This window comes from Ictidomys tridecemlineatus, chromosome 15, assembly GCF_052094955.1.
Source record: "Ictidomys tridecemlineatus isolate mIctTri1 chromosome 15, mIctTri1.hap1, whole genome shotgun sequence".
Classification (NCBI taxonomy): Eukaryota; Metazoa; Chordata; class Mammalia; order Rodentia; family Sciuridae; genus Ictidomys; species Ictidomys tridecemlineatus.
In genome coordinates this window covers 58,689,027-58,707,085 of record NC_135491.1, presented here as the reverse complement: position 1 = coordinate 58,707,085, position 18,059 = coordinate 58,689,027, and the positions used below count along the sequence as shown (strand labels likewise).

General features: G+C 59.2%; 1 long non-coding RNA gene across 1 annotated transcript; it reads left to right on the top strand.

Moving 5' to 3' along the window:
* Window positions 1-703: 703 nt before the first annotated feature.
* LOC144371071 (uncharacterized) lies at window positions 704-1,818 on the top strand. Its single transcript, XR_013431231.1, has 3 exons — window positions 704-899; window positions 1,027-1,174; window positions 1,364-1,818. It is a non-coding gene; the product is annotated as an uncharacterized LOC144371071 (long non-coding RNA).
* The last annotated feature ends 16,241 nt before the right edge of the window (window positions 1,819-18,059 follow it).

The following is an 18,059-nucleotide window of genomic DNA, read 5'->3' as shown; positions in this document are numbered from 1 at the left end:
ACTGGACAGCTGGATGTGACCCGGGGACACAGCACAGATAGCCGGCCTCTCGGGTTCTCTTCCTCCGTCAAGTGCCCCGGGGCCTGGGTCTCCTACTCAGCCATCCTGGGCCAGCCCGCGTCTCCCGGACCCCACTCTCCCCTCTCGGGGTCCCTCTGAGTCTGTGCCGGGAGCTGTCCCAGTGTGTGCTGAGGCGGAGCAAGGTCCCTGCCGACTCGGCTCTGCCATTTCCTGCCCCCAGCCCCCAGAACCCCCACATGTGGCCCAACGAGAACAGTCCACCCCCGTCCACCAGCTCCTTTTCTGTCACGTCCTGCACTTTCCCTGAGGATTCTTCTGTTCTGCTGACCAGGGCCGGTGCCAACTGCCCACAAGCACCAGCGCTCAGAAGCCCGGCCAGGCAGACTCCGCCACGGTTCAGAACATAAAGAGGCGAACACGGAGGGTCGGGAGGCCCGTGGCCTGCACTGGCTGGACCAGATCTGGGCTGCAGTGGACACAGTGTGTAAGCCCTTCTGACTGTCCCCAAGGGGCCTCGTAGGGGACAGTGGTGCCACATGTGGTGGGAGTGAAGGCCACGCTCATAGCAAGTACAGCTGCTCGGGAAGCAGCACTTTCTCTCCAAGTGACTCAGGCAGAAAAGCCCAGGGAGCAGGGGCCCTCAGGAACAGACCACGGGGCGGAGCGCACGGCCTCCAGGAGCCTGGCCAGTGGACACGTCATCAGGAGAAGACAATGAGAGAAAATGCCTGCCGGGTAGAGGGAGCTGCTGCCAGAGGCCAGCACTTCCACAGTCCAGCAGACACAGAGCCAAGGCAGAGCAGGCAGGCCGGGACTGGACGGCAGAGCGGGACAGGCTGGATGCTGGCGCCCTCTGAGTCGGTGCAGGTGGCCCTCCTGTGAGCTCCCTCTCTGGCCTCTGAAAGCTTGTGGCCCTAGACGGCGTCCCCGTTTTCATGGTTAATTTGCAGGTACAGCGACTTGCTTTGGGACAAAATCCGCTTGTTCTCCTTGTTCTTTTTACAGAGCTCAGGATAATATTCCTGAGTGGCCCAGACGGGAGGCCATCCTCACCCAAGTCGTGGAACCCTGGGGGCCTCTGCCAGGGGCAGCAGGTGTGTGTGTGTGGACACAGTGGCCCCTGCAGAGCTACGCCATGATGCAGGACCAGAAGGTGTGAGGCAGAATTCTCAACTGAGACTGATTGTCTCCTCTTAGGATCATTTAAAATATTTGTATAATTTAATAAAACAAAGGAAAGGAAGGAAAAAAGGAAGGAGGGAGGGAGGGAAGGAGGGAGGGAGGGAGGGAGGGAAGGAGGGAGGGAAACAAGAAATTTTGAATCTCATTCCAATGCACCAAGGACCCAGGTGGAGGCTTGGCAATTTGGGGAGGCTGCAGGCACCATCGGCCTCGACCCTGGATCATGCCCATCCACGCACCCTCCGGGCATGGATGGAAGTTCCCAGGATGATCCACGTGGTCACCCTCGAGTTGGTAGCAAAGGGGCACATTCCACATTTAGCTCTCCCGGAAGAATCTTCCAGATCCAGGAGCCCTGGGCAGCGACTAAGGGCACAGCCTGGATTCACAGCCGAGCCGAAGCCATCTGTCTGCCACTTGCAGATGACCCAGCAGGTCCCCCACCTCCGCCCTGGCTGGGTGTTTCCTGAGGCGGCTCAGCTGCTCCTGGGACCCAGGCACAGAAAGGTGCTCAGGGCTGAGGCTACAGGAGGAGGAGCCCAGCTCAAGGCAACTGTGGTTGTTCTTGGTTCCTTAATGTGTCCCCTTTGAAACACGTTGGTTGTTTGAAACGCAGCTCCTGTCTCCGTAACTTTGTAACAATGCAAAACAGCTTCACACCACAGGCGCCTGCGTGCACACACACACACACACACTCACACACACACCCATCTTTAGGAGGACCATTTCTCCACTCCGCACCCTGAGGGCACTGGTGATTTGGGCAGGAACGCTTGCTGCCGCCTTCCCAGAAAACGGACCTGTGTGTCCGCCCACCTCGGCTGGGCGGCAGGGTCTCCTCAGCAGCAGCGTGGCTTGCTGGCCTCCATATGGTGCCGCGTGGCCGAGGCTGCTGGTTTGCCCAGTTTTGCAGAGTGGCTTGTGTCTCACGAGTCGTGGGCGCTGGTCGCAGGCTCTGCTCAGGGGCCCACTTACTCTAGAAGTTCCTGAATTGGCTACTTCTTCTGCCCAGTTCTCCTTATCCCCCCCTGGAGGGAGGGTGGGGGGAACTCTGAAAAAGAGAAGTATTAGCATACAGATTTTTGTCAATTAAGAAACACAGATGATTGGATAGAAAGCAGGTTTGGTGTGAAATATGCATGAGAATGAATCAGCTCTCTGACAACTTTTCCCGCCGTGGAAGCCTGAAGCAAAGAAGCCTTGATTAGACAAACTCACTGGTCCTCCATCGTCCTGGGAACAGCTCACAGTGCTGCACGTGGGGTAAGTCTCCAAGAATTTGAGGAGGAGAACTAATAAAACCGCCGTTCCCAGCCAGCTCTTAGGAAGTTGAGTACGGAGGTGACCCTCCTCCTGAGCCCCACGTCCACCAAGCCTGTCTGCCTCAGTGACTCAGAGCTGTCCGTCATCTATGCAGGAGAAAATCGTCTTGCTCTCTGACGACGCTGATGGCAGCAGGGGTGCTCTTCTGCACAGGCTGCCTCCGGGAGGGCCGGAGGCGTGTGCACAGGTGGACACTGTGCTAAGTAGCCCTCCTCCGAGGACAAGGAGAGCAGCCCACTGGCCAGGCTGCCCCACACCATTGCACAGATGCTCAGGAAACCTGAACCTTGCACTGGCAAACAGATGCCGCACCAACTAGGTCACCCGCTCAGAGTGCCAGGCTGAGCGCCCAGCATGGATGGGCATAGCCACTAAATGGTACGGAAGCCCTGGCTGCCCTCTGGGGCTTACAGTCTAGAGGTGAGGAAACAGGAGGTCAGAATTAGGTAAATGTGAGCTGCAGTCGCCGAGCCATGTGAATAGACGCAAAACAAACGGAACAGCAGCAGACACAGGTCCCAGCCACCGGGCAGTGTGGCCCGGAGAAGAGACGGGCTTGGGCCTGCTGGGTCTTGACACTACCGTAAGGGGAGGCACCCGGTGAGTCTCCCCTCTAAACTCCTGCTTCCTCCACTAAGGCATAAAGGCACTTACCCAATAACGATCAGGAAGAAGGACAAGCTGGCCACCCGGGACCAGGTCACCAGAGCAGGGATGGTTTCCCCCAGCGAGAGTCATCTGGGCGTCCCCACAACCCAGGAGAGCTCTACAGAGCGGGTCTGAGCAGCGAGGCCCGTGTCCCTGTGGGCGTGAGGGTGCTGTGCGAACGCCGTGGGGAAAGGGTTTGCGCTCGCGGAGGGCAGCTGCTGGGCACAAGCGCTGCTCTACTCCTGGACGTACGCGGGCTGCGCTCGCTCTCGAGCCTCCAGATCTCCAGGGGAAGGGAGGAGCTTCCTCAGCTCATTCGACCCCCACATGGGTCTGTCCCTGGCTTGCTACCCACATGAACCCTGGCCGGAGCTGCTGGCCCACCAAGGTGGAGGCGGGGACTGCTCCTAGCCGCTCCCCATTGTCCCAGTGTCACATGGTGTTTGGTTATTTTAGGGGCCTGCGGAACCAGTAGAGGGAGGCTGAAAAGAATTAAGTGGCTAATGTGGAGGAGAGTGGAGTCTGGTGAGCCAAGATGTCCCCGCTTAGACAGGACCGTTCCTGCTGGGATCCCTGTTGGTCAGGGGAGAGGAGGTGCCTTGGTGACAGCGGTCCTGGCTGACCAGGGCGGTGAAGGTGGGTGGCCGCAGCACCTGGCCTGGGCCCAGCTTCCCAAGGTCCCAGGAGGCGGCTGCTGCTTCTCGCCTGACTCCTGAATCCTGCGCTAACGCATCCTGGGCCACACGCACCTGGAGCTGTGCAGGAGAGGGGCCGGGGGGTTCTGGGCACAGTGCAGCTCGGCTCAGCGGATGGCACCACCCACCGACCCTCAGAAGCTCCCCTCTGGGTGCCCGGGCAGGACCGCACCCCCCACCCCCACCACCCCGCAGGACGGCACGCCCCCCTCCCCGGGCTGCACACACTGACCGGGTCAGGCAAGGCCCTGTGGGGGGACCCTCCTCCCAGCTGCTCCCCTGGGCCCCAGCCCGCCTCTCCCTGAAGGGACGCCTTCCCTGCCTGTGGCTCTGGGGCGGGCCCAGGGTCTCCCCAGAGGGAATCCGGAGACCAAGCCAGGAGGGGGACGGTGTTCCAGAACATTTCCCACCACGAGGCTCTCTTCCTCAAGGGCGGGTCGTCCTGGCTACAGTCGTCCAGGACATGAGGGCTCCTTGCCACCACCCCGGCCCTCTAAGAGCGCCAGGGAGAGCTCAGAGGGACCAGGCTTCTCTGTGGCTTCCCAGGGGCAGGAAGCAAGACAAGTGCCACTGCCCACCAGCCCAGTGAACTCTCCCTGTCACCCATCCAGCCCCAGCCCAGACCACCCTCTTCTGGGCCCCCTCAGAGTCTTCCCTCCCTGGGAAGCTCATGACTCCCCTTCTTCCTGGTGTTGACCTGGTGAGTCCTTGGCAGATGCCTGGCCCCTTGGTCAGGTTGGATGCCCCTGAGGCAGAGGCTGTGTTTGACTTGAGCAGCCCATGTCTGCATACAGCAGGTGCTCACAGAGAGCCCATGTCTGCACACAGCAGGTGCTCACAGAGCAGCCCATGTCTGCACACAGCAGGTGCTCACAGAGAGCCCATGTCTGCACACAGCAGGTGCTCACAGAGAGCCCATGTCTGCACACAGCAGGTGCTCACAGAGCAGCCCATGTCTGCACACAGCAGGTGCTCACAGAGCAGCCCATGTCTGCACACAGCAGGTGCTCACAGAGAGCCCATGTCTGCACACAGCAGGTGCTCACAGAGCAGCTCATGTCTGCATACAGCAGGTGCTCACAGAGAGCCCATGTCTGCATACAGCAGGTGCTCACAGAGAGCCCATGTCTGCATACAGCAGGTGCTCACAGAGAGCCCATGTCTGCACACAGCAGGTGCTCACAGAGCAGCCCATGTCTGCACACAGCAGGTGCTCACAGAGAGCCCATGTCTGCACACAGCAGGTGCTCACAGAGAGCCCATGTCTGCACACAGCAAGTGCTCACAGAGCAGCCCATGTCTGCACACAGCAGGTGCTCACAGAGCAGCTCATGTCTGCATACAGCAGGTGCTCACAGAGAGCCCATGTCTGCATACAGCAGGTGCTCAGTGAGTCCCATGGAATAGAAGAGTCCCAGGCACCTGGCCCCATAGCTAAGCTGGACCAGTGAATGGCCACTTGTCCGTGGGTTGGGAGGTGAGGCCCATCACCACAAGCGTTCAAGTGAAGTGACCTCTGGGTGTGTCTCTCAAATGCCGTCCCTGACATGTGAGGGTCCTGACACCCCTTCAAGGGGCCCGGGAGGTCACAGCTATATCACAACAACACTGAGGTGCCATTTCCTTTGTCACCCTTGCACCGTTGTGCCACAAGAGGACACAAGGCAATGACACCCGTCACATTTGCCCCCACCAGAAACTCACATTAAAAAGCGCCAAAGCCCAGCTTCACTTAGCAACGTCTTCGATAAAGTGTACAAATAACAATTTTATTAGATATCAACCCTTGGAGAGAGGCCACTTTCCGGTTCTGTAGGGTGACATAGAAAGGACATATAAGGCACCCTGCTCACTGAAGTACAATATCAAGGAAAAGCACATGTACAGTTGTCTGAGATGAGCATTGAGTTAGAGTTTAGGACGGGGGACGTGGAACTCCATTTTTAGTAAAAAGAAGTGGTGACAGACCAGGGTACCTGGCAGACATTCTTCAAAATGAGCAAGGTGAGTCTGTCCTTTCCAGAGAGCCAACAGACAGTTACTTTGTTGCCAATGATAGAATTTGAACTTTCAGGTGAAAGTGAGAATTCTAGAAAACTTGTATTCACCCCTGCGGGCTTGACGGCTTCCGGTCAAGGACTCCTCTGACCAGGTTTGTGGTGATATTCATGAATATGTTTGTGTAAACATTGTATGAACAGCTCTGCCAATGTTTCAAGGATGGGAATGACTCATGGAAATGATATTTGCCCAGTGACCAGCGCAGGGTGCCCCGCCATCATCCGCTGGTGAAGGTGCCCCAGGAGAGCCAGGCGGACCGTGTCTGTGGAGGTGACGCCCGGGAGCCCCCTGCCGCGCTCAGACTCCATGCTCCAGCCGCCCGTAAGAAACGGTCCTCTGTCACCAGCGGGGAAGGGGCTGGCAGCCCGCTCTCCTCGATGGCTGTGGGACCCGATTACCTTTCACTTGTCACAAGAAAACAAATGCTACCTGGGACACGGCTCTGTGGTTGTTCCACCTTTAAAGTTGGAGAAGTTTCTCAGTTTTGACGGGTGAATCCTCCACCTGGGTAGACGGGAGCTCCGTGGGGCTCAGCGTCACTTCTACAAAGGGGCTCTGTGACCAGGAGCCTTAGAAGCACTGCCCCGAGCACGTCCTGGGGACGGCTGGTGGGCTGCAAGGGCAGCGCCTGGCCACTTGCCTGGTCCCTCGGCCTTTGTCCTCCAGGCAGGGCGACCTCACTTCCCAGCACGATTCACAGCCATTTAGAAACTGCTGGCAGAAAACTCTAGAATCCGAAGAAAGAACAGGACAGAATGGGCCCATTACTGAGATGGGACATCACGGGGAACAGGTCCCAACGGCCAAAGGGCAGACCCCCGCCCCGGTGAGGAGGAGGCCGGGGGCGCTTCCCGGGGCGCTGTGTCCGTGGGGAAGCTGCCAGCCGGGCCTTTCTCATGACACATCTGCAGCTCGGTCTGCGGCCCAGGCTGCGCTCGCCGTGGGAACAGCTTCAGCGCTCTGGCCTGGGCTCGTTCCCATCGCCACCGAAGGCAGGAATCGTCCAAGTGGGTGGAAAAAGAAAATTAGAGCAATTTAGAGATGCAGACTGAGCCTCCTCCTCAGTTTGGGAAGCTACCCTTCCCTCCAAATTCGCTTCGAGTGCTGTGTGGCTCACGGCAGTGCACACCAGGGCTCTAGGGGCAGGGGCGGCCAGAGACCGCCGGGGGCCCTCACGGCAGCCCGCGAGCCTCCACTCTCCCTGAACTCCCCGGTTACGGTCCATGCTCAATTTCCCACACACAGCACTGAAAAACGACTCCCCACGCCAGACCGCAAGGGGCTTTTTATCTTAGCTGTCAGCCTGAAATACACTCAGAACCCAGAGCAATTATGGAAACATTTGGGTCTTCTGAACTTTTCTCTGCTGGGTTTCTCTCTCAAATAAAATGAAATGAAGCTTAGTTCTTTGGGGATTAATATAAACAAAGATCCTGAAGGCATCTCGTGAGCGGGTGGGGTCAGGGCTCACAGGGCTGGCCAGGAGCTGTGTCCCTGGGATCCACACAAGAGCATCCCGCGCGGCGGGCGGGGCCCGCCATGAATAAGGTCGATTCTTCTAATTAGAGCCCAGGAAAATGTTGCTCCAGCCTCCCCTCCCCCCGCCCTGTCAATCTCCATCCTGCAGGTCCTGAACAGTCTCAGATGCAAATGCCCTTTTTTCCAACGAGGTGGTCAGGGGTCTGGAGGGAAGGAGGGATTTTTGAAGTATGCACTAAGTCAACAGACCCGCGAGCCGTGGGACAGTAAAGTTTCACAGTGCGGCTTTGATCTGGATTTCAGAAAAATGAAGCCATAAATGTAGAATGTTTTATGAACCCAAAATAAGAACCTCTTTGTCTTTTATCTAACATGTCTACTGAGAAAAATCAGAGCAATATCTAAAAGTCGAGCTCATTATATTTTATTTGTGGCAGGGTAAAAAGAGAGCACAAAAATATTTACCAAGGTTTATTTTAACTCTAAATAAACCTGATGTCGCTGTAGAATACATGTCTCTGTTTTGAATAGGTTTCAGTGGACGGGTCTGTCCGCCCGGCTGCGCGGCCACGAAGGCGTTTTCCTGGTGAAGCTGAAGTTCCCCTCCGAGGCTGCGGGCCCTGGAGGAACGCTTCATTCTGCCGTCAGGAGCACAGGCCACGCGTCACCCGCACTGGGGGGCGCGTGGGGAGGAAAGGCGCTGGGGGGCCCCTCGGGCTACCTGGGCTCAGGTCTCATCTGGGCTCAGGTCTCAGGTGGCAGTGCCTCTGTGCCTCGGTCTCCCACCATCCAGGAAGGCGACCAGAGAGCCCACTTCACGGGCTGCCGGGCATCAAGGGAGCGACACGGTGGCAGTGACCGCACAGCCATGGGGTAGAGCTCCACTGACCCCCGTCTCCCCCAGGGCGAGGGTGCACCCTGCCTTCCCTGAGCCTCTGCAGCGTGGGAGTGGGCTTCGAGTGGCCAGTGCCCAGCTGCCCTCCTCAGAGGGCACAGCCACGTCCAGCCGAGGTGAGCCAGGACCCGCCGGGACCTCTCAGCTGAAGGGCCCTCAGCATACACATGCCCGCCCTGCTGTCCACTGCATCCCTAGAAAATGACATGGCCAAGAAGCTTTAAAGGGAACAGTCATCCCAGACAGCTTGTGAAGTGGTCGGGTCATCAGAAAAGCCTGGCTCTGCAAATGAGGGGACAGGCCAGCAGCCAGGGCGTCATGTCCAGCTCCCGAGTCTCGGGCGCCAGGCGCTGGAGAATCCCGCGCTCTAGTACTTGCTCTTCCCGGTGCCCACGGTCTCCGCCCTTGGGCAGGGAAAGCACCCACTCCCTAGAAGTTCTTCTGAATTTTGTGTTTAATTATTTTCCTATTTAGGCAAATATGAGAAGAGATTTTAGCATTTTGTGTCTTAGGCTGACTTGTTTTCGACATCTTGGGGGCACGTGGCGAGCGGGAGCTGGTTCTTTCCCTTGGTTTCCTGCTGGGTGTGAGTCGTAGACGAGCGCCCGGGCGCTGGCTCCTCTCCCCGTGGCTGCGCTCCCTGCGGAGGTGCGCACGGTCCTGACAGTGAACGCTGCTGGCCTCCCAGGTCCCGCCACAGACCCCGGCTCCACTCATGTCCCTCCTCTGGGACTCCACGACCCGTCTGACGTAGCAAGTCCTGGAAGTCCCCAGCCCAGCCGCTTCCCACCGCAGTCCACTCCCCCAGAGAGGAGCGGCTGCACCCGTTTTGTAGATGGGCAGACCAAGGCCTGAAACTCCACCTCTCTTCCCAGGAGTCCATGGCCACACTGAAACCCAAGGGCATGTCCTTCCCACGATGCTGCCGCTGGTAAAATTAGCAAAGGTGTCGGGAGTCGGGGGAGCAGGCCCAGAGGGAGACGCAGATACAAAGTGGGAAATGGAGCGGCGCAGGCACAAGCCTGTTCCCCCCCCTCCCCTCTGGCTGGCCCTCGATCTCGAGCCGGCCTGGCTCAGGTGGGAAAGGAGCCCGTTCACCTGCACTGTCCAGCACAGCAGTGGCCAGCCACGTGCAACCACAGAACACGTGGAGGGCCCAGGGGCACCTGGAACCCAGCATTTATCACAGTCCACTCTGCAGATCGCCGTTTCCGCATCAGTGGACTCAGCCAACTGCAGATCAAAAGTATCTGAACAAAAAATGCATCTGTTTCCAGCGTGCACAGATTCTCTTGGTCTCGCTGTTCCCTAGACAATACAGCATGCGACCATGAACGGAGCACTTACGTCCTTCAGGGACAACGTGAAGTCTGGGAGGACCCGACACCAGGCCACGCACAGAAGATGCTGGAACAGCCACAGATTTGGACATGGGGTCGGGAGGGATCCTGGAACCCATGTCCCACAAGTGCACACAGAGGACCAGGATCCAAAAGGACAGATTTAAGTACAGTTTTTGTATTTCTTTGATTCATTTAAACCTGAGTATCTCTCCGTGGCCGCCACATTGGACACATGAAGAGGAGCTGCAGAGGGCGGAGGAGGGACCACTCACCCTCAGGCCTCGAGGACCTTTGGGTATTCAGTGTCACCAGCTAAAGTGTTGCCATCCCTAAGGACACATTCCTTGGTGCCTGCCAGTAGGGAAGTCCCAAAGCCAAGCCAGGAGCCAGCAGGGTTGCAGGAGCAGCTCCGCGGAAGGTGAGATCATAAAACTCCACCCAAAGGCTCAGCGTCCACCCCAGGCACAGGCTGGACCCGGCAGGGCCACAGCATCTGCCCCACACCCAGCCCTGTGCCAGGTCCAGCTGGGTCAGCAAGCGGTCTCACAAGAACTTGAGGCCCATGGAGACCTGGGCCCGTCCCAGCAAAGGATCAGGGGACACTGGCAAGGGCTGGCCAAGGGACAGGGACGGGGCACTCACCAAGGCAGAAAATCCAATCCCAGCCCTCCTGGAGGTGGGGTGCCCACCAGGGCTGTGGCAGAGGGGCCACAAGATGGCCCAGGTGGAAGTCAGGGGAGAGAGAGCGGGCCTGCAGCCCCCAGGAGCAGGCAGCACGGAGGGGAACCCAAAGGGACTGTGTCCTGAGAAGCAGGACCAGGAGGACGAGCGCCTCCCTCCTGCAGCTCCCGACCCCCACCAGGCCTCCTGTCCAGAGCCACCAGGAGCAGAAGCAGAGGACGCTGGAGGAGAGACTGGGGGTGGGCGGGGGGCTCCTAGAGGAAGCTGTCACTCCAAGAGTGGGGTCAGCCTGCATGAAGGCCCTGTGGCCACAGAGGCCCAGCAGTCCTCACGGGGAAGTGAGGTCCACAGGTCCACATGGCGGGATGTGGTAGTCAGGTGAGGAAACAGACCCATAAGATTTCTATCCAGTCCCTCCTGAGATCCCACCCCATATCTGGCCTCAAATGTGGTGCTCCTGCTACAAAGGGGGGTCTAGAAGCTTCCATGTCTACTGTTGCCCATGCAAAGGCCCTGGACAAAAGGTTGTTCATGCTTCATCTCATGGACTCTCCACCACTACCCCAGGAATAGGGTTAGCCACAAGCCCATTTCCCCATGAGGGGACTGATGCACAGAGCAACCTACTAACTTCCCTGAGATCACACAGCAGAATTAGGATGGAAACGTGGGCTTTTGTACCACTTCATTATGCCACGACCAGCAGAAAGGATGCCACCATCTCTAAGGCGGACGAGCTGAGCTCACAGTTTCCACTCAGGCTCTGGTGCCTCGGGCTCAAGGCCAGCTCAGCTCCTTCTGGCCTGGAGCCTCGCCTCCCCTCTTCTGACGGCCCCTCAGCAGCTCCGTGAGTCTGGGGCCTGCACTAGTCCTGGCTGCTCTGTGCATGTCTCCATGTCTGTCCCAACCGCCCGCCGGGGCAGGTGCATGGCCCAGGGTGGCCCCCGGAGCTGCTGACCAGGTCCCGGGGCTGCAGCCTCACATGCGCCACGTGGGGGAGTCGCCCTGTGCTGGGCTCTCCCCACTGCAAACGAGTGCCCTGAGCAGCCACTGGGTAAGAAAGGCCACTGCTCCCCAAGCCCCCAAGCCTCTCCGTGTGAGCACGTGTGCACACTCGAGGGTGTGACTCCAGGCCCATGGCACACGCTGCCCACTGTAATAACGAGGCCTGAGATGCAGCCACTCGATTCTCTCTCCTGTGCCCAGCCAGAGGCCGACAAGTGGGCAGGGCTGGTGGACGGCTCTGCAGACTCCCAGGCACCCCGTCTTGTCCTGGGTATGACCCTCAGGTGACTGGCACCCGGGGTGGGGGATGTGGAAGGAAGTGCACCCCAGATTGGGCCCAGACACCAGCCACAATTCAGTCCTGGCCACTGCCCTGCACAGAGAATGTGGGGGACTGCGGACTGTGGACTCTCAGCTGAGCATCCAGGACCAAGGGAAGAGGGGACTGTGCTGCTGAAAGCCACCGAGGGAGGACAAGGCCAGCTGCCTTCTCTGCCGTGCTGGAGCGCCAGGGGTGGGGCCGCCGAGCGGGGTCCTGTCAAAGTGGTTCAAAGTCACCGATTTATGTCTGTCGGGCTGTCTATCTGTCCATCTCCCTCTCCCCTTTGAGAAAACCCCTGTATCCTCCAGTCTGCACTTGGGGAAGGCTGGGTCCAGGTTGCGCCGACTGGTCACATGAGCTGACCACAAGCACCAGGTCTGCCGGCCTCGGTTTCTTCAGCAGTCGAGTCGGGCTCCCCGTTCACTGGGCTCCGCAGAGTCTGAAGTGAGGCTAGGAATCAGAATCCCCTCAAGGCGGCCTCTGAAAGAAGGATGCGGGGGTCGGCTCCTACTCCCACCCTGCTTGGAGTCCCCCCGGGTCGTGGCGGAGCTCCTTCCCCTCTGGACCTCAGCCTTCGCTCCCCACGCAGACGGACGTGGGTCCTGGTGCTCCTCGAGGTCGGCCGTCCTAGGCCTCCTTTCCAGCCTCCGCTCTGAGTCTCCTCTGTTGGTCCAAAGCTCTTTAGCCGGGGGTTTCCCGGAGCGAGCTGGAACATCTCAGGGCTGGGACTTCCGCCGCCGATACACGGCAGATGAGCAGGAGCTACCCGACCCGGAGACAAGATGGTGTTTCAACATGGTCCTCACGGGGCCGGGCTGCGACTGGGCTTGCAGTTTGGAGTCACGGAAGGGAAAAAACTGCAAGTTTCAAACAACTCGCTCAGGAGGCGGCTGTTGGAGGAACTCACTCCTGATTTCCAAACCCAGAGGCCAGACTGGAGTGGGGTCCTTCTCTCAGCAGAGTGCTTCCTTGCCAGCCCCTTTCTGCCCATCTCCAAGGTCACCCAGCAAGGCCAAGAGCCATCAAAGCCAACATGTTCGACAGAAGGCAGCGGCTTGAGTTTCCATGCCATGTCATCATACCTTGAAGCTGAGCTCCGACATGCCGTGCCTGGACCGCACGGCTCTTAGCTAATTAGAAGGCTTAAAAAAAACGCGACTTAATGAATTCAAGACGTGTTTATGCTAACCTGCCAAGGCATTTGGCAGAGAAAAAGTGTGATTTGGTGAACATCTGATTGCAGGCCGCGTGGAACTGCATGTGCAGAGAGGCCGGGCTGGATCGCCTTTTTACTGAACTGTTGTCTAGAATGTGAACTGATTTCCGACTGCCTCATAAGGACTTCTAAGCAGGGTTGACAAAGGATTTATCATAATTATTGCTCTGGCCGGGGCTGTGATTATAAGTGATACATGTGTAAATTGTGTTTATAAAGTTTCCGCGTCACAATTAAAACATGCTGCGATTTCCCCTTTTCCCTTTCCCCCTCCTGTGATGGCTTGTCTTAAAACTTCCCTTCCTTCTCCTTCAAATTAATATCTGCCAGCGGCTTCCTTTTGATAGAACAGACTCGCAGCACAAGCCCACAGTTTCTCAAGAAGCTTCTGACCCTCTGCTTTTTAGACCTGCCCTTGAAAACAGAGTCTAGCTGATGGGGGCTTCCCAGAGCCCGCCCCTCGGAGCCCCCAGCAGAAAGCCATCCTTTCTTCGTCTGCGGCCAGGCCGTTTTAAAGTCGGAGTGCACTGAGGGTACACCTTTGGAAAGAATAAATGACCTCAGGAGTCGGCAGAGGTGGGATGGGAAGACAGAGGAGGGGTGTTAAGAGCTGGGGTACAAGGATCGCCAAAAACGCCCGCCCTGTCTGCTGGGCATGCAGCTCCTCACACACCTACCGAGCAGGTTCAGAACGTCCGCACCTGTGTTCTTTCCACCTGTTCAACCCACCGGTGTCCAAAAGGGTGTGTTAAAGTCTCTAGTCAAGACGTGATTTATCCTTTTCTTCCCATCATGCTGTCTATTATGCATTTGTTGGTAGAACCATTATAGAATCAAAAAATTTTTTAAGGCAGTAACTTAGAAAAAAGCTTTAAAATGTCTAAGGAAAGCAAGAGCCAGGGAGATAAGGCACAGCCTCAGCATCATGGAGAGCAGAACCCCTGAGCATCCCTGGGCCACAGCCTCCCTGCTCTGGGACCTGCTTCCCTGCCCACATCTGATTGGCCTGCGGACCCAAAGCAGCCAGTCCATTGGTTTCCCAGCAGCCAGTGACGCGCCTCCACACACGCGGATGGGCTAAGCCAATCAGAAGCCCAGTCCCGGGAGTCTGGACCAGGAGATAACCCAGGATGAGAAGCAGGCGGAGGGTGCAGTGGGTGCGGAACCCGGTGTAGACGCTGCAGGTCCAGGCTGCGAGTTGTGTTTACCTGGTGTCAGGCTGTCCGAGTCGTTTAAATTTTTATGTTAAAAATCCCAGCGGTTTTGAAAAGTCAGAGCTGTGAGGCACCAGAGGCCCTGAAGCAAAAACCCGTGCGGTATGAGGGAGCAGGGCCCCAGGAACACGGGAGTCTCTGAGGTCTGAAGTCCCAGCTCCCGGGGCCCAGAGACAAGTCCAGAGTGGCGAGGCCCCGGATGGCTTCCCCTGCCAGCCCCTCCTGTCCCTGGGTCACAAGCACCAGACAAGGGACCCCTGGTGGGAAGTGCTCCCAGTGGGTCCCTGCTCCCTGTATCAGCAAACCCACGTGGAGATCAAGGGCAGAGACCCCAGCTTGTGTCTGGTTCAGAGTCCAGCTCCCTACTTCCAGCTGAGTGGCCACGGGCCAGTTACTTAGCCGCTCGGAGCCTCTCACACCTTATCTGTGGAATGGGGTACCAGTGGCTCCAGTCGAGTGGGTTGCTCTGGGGCTGGAGTGGACAGTCAGAGAGACTGCTGCTCCGTGAAGCAGCTAGCGGAGCTCATTTTTCCTATTCTGTTTTTTTCTGGGAAGAAGCATGAAGAGGCGCCACAGTGGCCTCTGGCTTCCCATGAGGAGTTTCTGAGCCAAGCCCGCCGGGTTCACGCCTTGGCCCCCAGCCAACGGCTGTGACCTTCAGCAGGTTGTTTCATCTCTTCACAGTGGCACGAGGTGTGTGCCCAGTAAATACCACGGGAGTGTCCTCTGGCTCTCCAGAGCCCACCAGGCCCTTCAAGGTGCCTCTGAAAGCTCAGCCCTCTATGCTGCTCTTTAGGAACTGGACACCAGCACCAGTTCATGATGACCCAAGAAAACAGTGCTCAGGAGACACGCTGTCGATGACAGTCATGTCCCCAAGGCCTCATGGTCATTCCCCTGGGCCTGAGCTCTGATGCTGGATAATGGACGTGCCATCCCCCGTGCCTGTCATCAGAGACTGAGGCCTGGGAGGAGCAGGGCGCTCAGTACAGGAGCCTCAGCCTCCATCCACCGATGCCCCAAGTGGCCATGCCAAAGACTGGGCCCTGGTGTGTGGAGTCCCTGTGGTGGGGGCTCCGGGCGGCCTGAGAGTCTGAGCTTTCCTCCCCACGTCTGTCTGTCTGGGCCAAGCCTGAGAATGGAGAGGACAGAGTGTGATCTTCCGGGACCCTGGCTGAGAGTGGCCACTGGCCCCCACTTGTGCTGCAAGGACAAGGGGGAGCTAACAGCACAGCACAGGGCTGACCACGTGGCAGGTGGTGTCCTGATCGATGGCCAGTGGGGCTCATGTCCATTGTAGCTGTCCTATTGTCCTTTCTGAGGGAACCTGGGGAGGGTCCAGGTAAGCACGACACACAGGGGAGTTCGGGAGGGCCGAGCTTTTACCTGGGAGGCTGACCAGATGCCTGGAACCCACCTGGAGGGCACCGGCAGCAGTGGCCACACGTGCCCGATGGCTCGCTGCATTTCTTGGGCTGAGGGTGTTCTCTGGCTGCGGGACCACACTCAACCCAGGCAAGGGAGGCCATCGGAGCCAAGGAGTGACCACCTCCTAGACCAGCACCAACCAATGAGGGCAGGGGTCGGTGGCCATGTCTCCTGCTTCGTGTCACTGGGCAGGCGGTTTGTCTGACAGAGTGTCCCTGGGCTCGGCCTCCTGCCCAGGGGTAGAGCGCCCACGTCCTCAGCACCCTTCCCGTCCTCTCACCCCGGCCCTCGCTGCCCAGCTCCCACCTGCACTCGTCCTCGTCTCAGCCTCGGCTCCGGGACTCAGCTGAGACAGAGGCTGTGCCCTCGGCCTCCAGAGCAGGAGCAGGGTCGGGGGCTGAACGCTGCTCTCTCCCAGCCTGGGGTCGCGCGTGGCCGTGGGCAGTGGAATCACTGGTTCCTCAGTGTTTCAGCCAGTCGGAGCCTCAGTTCCACATCTTTAACCCCCCCTGCACCCGGCGGGGACCAGCCACCCTAAGTGTTTCCAGAGGGCGTCACAGAGACAGGTGACCACACTGGCAGCGGGGAGCCAAGAGCCACAGAGGGGGTGCGGCAGGCCATGGAGGGTGCGGCAGGCCATGAGGGGGTGCGGCAGGCCATGAGGGGGTGCGGCAGGCCATGGGGGGTGCGGCAGGCCATGGGGGGTACGGCAGGCCATGAGGGGGTGCGGCAGGCCATGAGGGGTGCGGCAGGCCATGAGGGGGTGCGGCAGGCCATGGGGGGTGCGGCAGGCCATGGGGGGTGCGGCAGGCCATGAGGGGGTGCGGCAGGCCATGGGGGGTGCGGCAGGCCATGAGGGGTGCGGCAGGCCATGAGGGGGTGCGGCAGGCCATGAGGGGGTGCGGCAGGCCATGAGGGGTGCGGCAGGCCATGAGGGGTGCGGCAGGCCATGAGGGGTGCGGCAGGCCATGAGGGGGTGCGGCAGGCCATGGGGGGTGCGGCAGGCCATGAGGGGGTGCGGCAGGCCATGGGGGGTGTACTGCAGCAGGCCTTGGTGGGAGGGTGCAGCAGCCAAGAATGGCACGGGCAGCTGTGGCCACCACAGAGGCAGGGGGCTCCTCTGGCCCAGACGGGGCCATCCAGGCAGAGCTCTGACCAAAGTGCAAGGCCTAGCGCAGGCAGGACCGCAGAGTGTCCCGGGGGCTGGACACACAGGGGAGACCAGGCTGAAGGAAGGGCCCGGCCAGCTCTCTGCACTGGTCAGACACCCACACCCAGCCAGGGGAGGGGAGGCCCTCTTCCCACGGGCCCCCACTCCTCCCCAAACAAGGCCGCTGCTTCCCTCCGCCTGTCCAGGGACGGCTGCGCTGGGGAGTCCAGAGCACGTCCGCATCCTCCCTGGCCAAGCCGGCGACTGCCCTTTGTTGAAAAAGACGGGCGGCAGGGGCGGGAGGCACCCCAGCCTCTTCCCAGGTGGATGGTCACCTGGCTTCCATGGGACCCCTGCCGTGTCCTGCGGAGTCACTCTGACTTCTGTAAAGGTCCACCTCTTACCAGAGAGAAGAGGAGTCCCATGAGCCACGCAGAGACTGTGAGTGGCCCCATGTCCCCAGAGGGTGCTGCAATGGCCGAGCATGTCCCCGACATGGGCCACCAAGCTCCCCAGGATGCCGTGAGCATTGGCCGTGGGCACAGCCTCCAGGCCACAGCTCGCTTCACCGCCGCCCCATTTCCTCGCCTGCCTCTGGGGCCTCCTCCCCCTGTTTTCTGCGCGGCTTGGAGGCTGGTGTCCCTGGACGGGGTTCAAACATCTATACATTTTTATCAGCTTTTAAAAAATGGCAGTTAGAAGTCTAACGGGACTGCGGAGCAGAGACTGTGCGGAGCAGAGACTGAGCCGCTCCGGGAGGAGGTCCGCGGATGAAAGGGCGTGTTGGGTTCCAGAGGCTCCGGTGGAAGGCTGCAGAGGCTGCGCCAGAGCCCGTCCTCGCAGGCCCAGGCTGTCCCGTGAGTATCTGGTCAGAAGAAGAAGTGGAAGCGTCAAGTGCAGAGAGACATCGGGTGACCCAGGGCTCTCGGGGGGAGGAAGTGCCCAACCGAGGGCGTGACTCCCTCCGCACAGACCCGAGCGCCAGAGGCTCTCCTCCGCGGTGCAGGGCTGGCAGCTGGGCCAGGGCTTGCTTGCCCCTCTGTGATGGCCACTCGGAGCCCTGGTCCTTGGGAGTCTTTTGGCTGAGAGCAATTGTTCCGTCTTCTCCGGGGAAATCCGCATGTGCTTGACAGAGAAATGGAGACCTAAGAGAACGTGGCGTCTCTGGTTACCAGGGCTTAGCGGGGCCTTTAATCTCCACTGAATTGCCCGCTCCCCAGGGATTGGGTGGGCGGTCAGAGCCGGGCAGAGTTCACGGAGGTTTGACGGGGCCTGCTGTTTCTGGCCCCTCCTCTCCTGGAGCTCTGTGAGGAGCCATTCTTGAAATCAGACAGGAACGTCTGACTCCTTTCTGACAGTGACATTCAACAGCGGTTTCTCCTTCCTATTTGACGTG